The sequence below is a fragment of the Pinus tabuliformis genome, chromosome 4_2 (genome assembly GCF_031772625.1).
Source record: "Pinus tabuliformis cultivar Carrire ecotype Pingquan chromosome 4_2, CPIR1, whole genome shotgun sequence".
Taxonomy (NCBI): Eukaryota; Viridiplantae; Streptophyta; class Pinopsida; order Pinales; family Pinaceae; genus Pinus; species Pinus tabuliformis.
Window position 1 is genome coordinate 241,551,241 of NC_142304.1, and position 5,038 is coordinate 241,556,278.

Sequence of the window (5,038 nt, forward strand, 5' to 3'; positions counted from 1 at the left end):
TGCAATGAGTAAGAGTCTTCCTAGCTCATTTTCATCTTTGTTGCTGCCCATAGTTCAGTATAGTTGCAGCCTCCTTTCAGTTTGTGTCCTGGCAGCCTGAGTTGTGGAGTAGCTTGACATCTGAACAACAGTGGAATGGGCAACATATGAAGAATGAGTTAGTGTTAAATTTTGCATGTGCAAGCAGGGGGGCACTGGTCTCTGGAACTCCACCTGAGAGTTTTTGCTTCCAATTTATTTTGTAAGTAGTCTTAAATGTCGATAACTTTTATAGAATGTGCTCATGGTTATGAAGCCATGGAAAGTATCCAATGTTCTGTTATTTTCCTCTTCATAATGGTTCTTGTATCACCTTCTGAGAGATGTACAATATGATTGGGACCAGTTGTCTTTATGTTGGTTTTCTGGTTGTAATCTCGAGTGAGGAGGGACAGAGTGACAGAGTAGGGAGAGTGAAAAATCCAGCCATCGAGGGCCAGATGGGAGAAGACCCACTTTCATGAATAAAACTCTGTTTTTTTATTGAGTATCGAAAGCTTTCTGTTGGTTTTGAATCTGAAATCTGTGGGCTCTGTGGGAAAATCATAAGTCTATGTTGTAATAGCTTTAACATATACAAAAGCCATTGCCTTCTCCCTTATTGATTATCTCATATGTGATTTTTAACATTTCCATTCATCATGAGATGGCCGCGCAGAGGACATTTGGTCACTGCTATCTATAATTATTGAATTGAAGAATTGTGTCTGATGAATTGGCCCAATTTAGAATCTCAGTCTCACAGTAAGCTGATTGCGCTAACGATATGGGTAATGATGAAATGAGATTATTTCCCAGGTGGGCATGGAGTCTCTGAAGCAACAGATAGAATAGAGAACTGGATCTCAGAAAATCGCTCAAATTCCCAAGTCGGTCTGAGTACTTTCCATCAGGTGATTGAACTGCAGCTTCCTTTCCGGACGAATTCAATCAATTCCCAAATTAGGAGTGGTTGAGTGGCTATGGGAACAGAAACTAATTCACTTAAGGAAGCGGTTGAGATGATTTGATCCAATCCCTAAATGGGTTTCACCTTATCGCAGAAGCTGACTAAAACGACGAAACGAGAGGTGATGTTTTTTTTAGCAGTCAAGCAGGCTATTCCTCTGTACAGCTACGAGTTTTCCGAGCATTAATTTGATGATAGCCTTCATGATTTATTGCCAGTCCTGTAGATCATGCCTCGGCAATTCGACAAAGGAGGAAACCCAGAAAAACAAAAATCTAGAAGAAAATTTTGTTAAATCGCAGTCCTAAGCTCGGTGCTGCGTTATTTTTCCTCCTGGCACTGCGTTTTTGTCAGTTGGCGTTGTGCTTCCCCTCTTGGCGCTTCCTTTTGCCGAAAATTGCAGCGTTTTTGTGTATAATGCTGGGCTTTTGTCAAGGACCTACTAATCGATTTTCCTCAGACCAGAGTCCTCAAATCGACTCAATTGCTGTGGATTACCCTCTTTGCGATCCACTTACAGTTTCACTTTGTTTTGGGTTTGTCTGACTTTCGTTTTAGGTGTTTATGCATAAAGTAGAGTAGGCTGTAGTGGTCCTTTAAGCTGGTTTGACATCACGTTAGCGTTTTCTTTTCTATTTTTTATAGATACTAATACTATACAGATTTCCAACTTTGGCATTAGTGTACTAGACAATTCCTGTTTTGAACATAAACACTGTCACATTTCCTATAAATTTTGATTTTAAACTTCTCATGAAAAAAAGTCTTTTGCACCGCCATTAGCCTAGTTTCCCTAGTGGCAGACCACGGGCTTGCACTAACTCTCTTGATATGTAATTCTAAAAAATAACAATAGAACAACTTAGCTTACAAAAGAAGTAACAGCCAACAGAAATCAAGTCCCCACACCCACTTAAGCCCCTTAATTCAATTTTGAAGGTGCCTCCAAAAACAATCTTTGTCCAGCGGGCTAAGGAGTACTCAGAGGTTATCAAAAAAATGTTATAGCAATAACATATAAATTCATAAAACAATCAATAAGTCTTAGTAATGTGCATCACTGAAGTGCTAAAACATGGATTTAAGAAATTCGTTTATGAAGGAAACTCAAAAGTAGTAAATGATTAGCTCAATGGCAAATCTCATAATCAATAATGGGGGATGCCGAATCAATCAACTTGGATTAGGCAAGCTACAAAAGGTTTAGCATGTTGTAGGTTTGAACGTGTTAGAAGGACAACAAATCGGGTGGCAGATTGGCTCGTGAGTTGCAAACAAAGCAATCATGACAATGGGAGTTCATTAGACTTGTTATAAGTCAATACCCTCCTCTCTAGAGACTTGCCTGAAAAGTTAAAGTCATATAGCTTCCTGAGATGATCATGTTCCAATGAATACATATTTCAGCACACAACACCTCCTGGGGTCAACACCACTGCTTCAATAAAAAAGTTAACATGTTTACCTTCCAACATATCAAGGAATCAAGCTTTCTAGAGTTCATATATGTCTTGTTCACAACTTTGATTGTGAACAAGACTGTAACACTGTCATCAATTTATAGGTACTATAATGTATCACCATTGCTACTAAGTGGTACCGATGTCATACATAATGCTGGACCATAAATAGTGGAGAGCTTGAGGTGACATACATAGAAGAGTACCATGTACATATAACTATGAGGTAACCAAGAAAGACCACTGTTTAGGATTCTTTTTTTTTATATACTTTTATGATAGCTTCAGATCCTGCAAACTTCCAGGAGGACCACTTCTTGAGAGATGACTTCAGTAGAATTCTTATTCTGCTACCTGATGCTGGGTATAGAAGATTTCAGCGAGACTAATTCTCCTCAAACTGAGAGAGGATTGTCTTTGCAAAGATCAAATGCTTCCACTACTTGTGACCAAAAATTTATTGAGGTCTATTTCTAGGATCACAATGAACCTACTGTAAATCAATATCTCCATAGGTGGACTCACCTGATATAAGCAGTTTGAATTGTGAATATGTGTGTGTGTGTGTGTGTGTTGATCAGGTCACTGTAGGAAGTGCAAGATTCATACTATCAGCACATATTCTTATCACTGCATTAGTCTCCATATATCTCACTGCCCTCATCTAGGAAAGCCACTGACATTATAATTTATGAGGTTAAAATAGATAATTGTCCAGAATTTAAGTCACTATTATGAGTTTTGTTGAGTGTTACTGTCCATATGACATATGCATCGCTAATACCTTATTCATTGTGTCATGGCTAATGTAGGACGACCAAGGATTTCCATTAACATAGTCTAGAGTGTAGGTCTGGAGGATACATACAAGACTTAGATAAGCCATACCTTAGAAAAATATGAGCCTTAAAGAATCACATTTGGGTATGAACAAACTTCTTGAGAAGGTGCATATAGAGGTGAGTTACTGCCACACCATTATAGATCCATTTTGATGAGCCATAGACCATAGAAGAATGAAGATGCTGAAGCTATCGTGGATAGACGTATAACGAGGCATTGCTAATACAATGATGCCATGCCTGTAGCTTGCTTTTGAGGAAATAAAACGCTGCCTGAAGTGAACCCATAATTTCCAAGATTAAGTGTGAATGCCAATTCCTCTCTCAGGTCCATTACCAAAATTCAACAATGCCTTTTTAATGTTCACCTTCAATCAAATTCTTATATACTTTGCCCTCAAAACCACACATTCGAGGAGCTATCCATTCACTTGTGTGGAAACAGAAGCAATTTAACTTCAAGCTTTGCTAGATTGTCTCTAGATTTTCAGGTTCGTCTAAGTGGTTAGCATCGTACCAAAGGACTAATCAAAAATACTCTATAACCTTGAGTAGGTCTAGAATAAATGTGGTCCTTGCAATCATATACCAGAAAAATAGTGGATTGCACCAACATAAATACACCATTAGAAGGTTTTATTACATCTGATGTGTCATTATATAGGGCTGCTAATTTTTTGTTACAAATCTAGGCTTATTTTCAGCAACATCTATCTTTAGTTTACTTGTGATCTATCTTTAGTATCAACTAACTTATATAGTTCTTTGTAGACACAATTTCAAAGGAGCTTGGAACATATTATCAAATGGACAAAAGAAATTGGATGAAATTGAAAAATAGGTATAGTTTGTGTATTTGATTATTCATTGTGATATGCAAAAAATGTATCAGTGGTAACTTGTGCTCAATAAAATTTATATGACTTGAAATTGGTTATGTGTAGAACACTAAAATAATATAGAGATGGGGTTGAGGAATTCTTAAAGTTTGCTGAGGAGCATTCAAGGAATAAGATGTCCACAAAATGTCCATGTAATAAATGTGGCATAGTGAAAGTACAAACATTTGATAAAGTACGAGAGCACTTGATTTGTGATGGTATAATAGAACAATATAACATTTGGTATTTGCATGGAGAGAGAATTCCTAGTCAGGTATCTTAAAAACTAATTGAATTGATCTAGCTTCAACCTTATATGTTTTATAGTAAAGATATCACTTATTTTTATATGTGCAAACTCCATTTTTTTTCTTTATCTCCTTTAGATTCCATTTATTATTGATAAGGACAGTCAACATTTTGAAAATGAGCCACATGAAGTTCTCGAACATATTTCATCTCAACTGGTAAGCCATTTAATATTAATCAAGGGCCCTATTTGACTAGGTTGACCAAATGTTATTAATTTTAATTTTCATAAAAACCATAAAATTATTAACATAAATTTTAATTTTCATATTAATATGGCTATGAACATGTTGTGGAACATGATTATGATAATCAAGTTGATGAGCATGAAACATTGCTTAAGAACGACAGTGAACCTCTAAATGATGATGATGATGCGACCATTGTCGATGATCAAATGCTTGAAATGGTGAATGATGTCAATCGATGTCTTAATCAAAACATCAATGAGAGTTGTGATAATGAGGGGTTGGCATCAACAAATGTACTAAATGAACTTAATGAATATAAGAAGATTATTGAAGATGCCAAGAGGCCATTGTACCCAAGTTGTGTTGA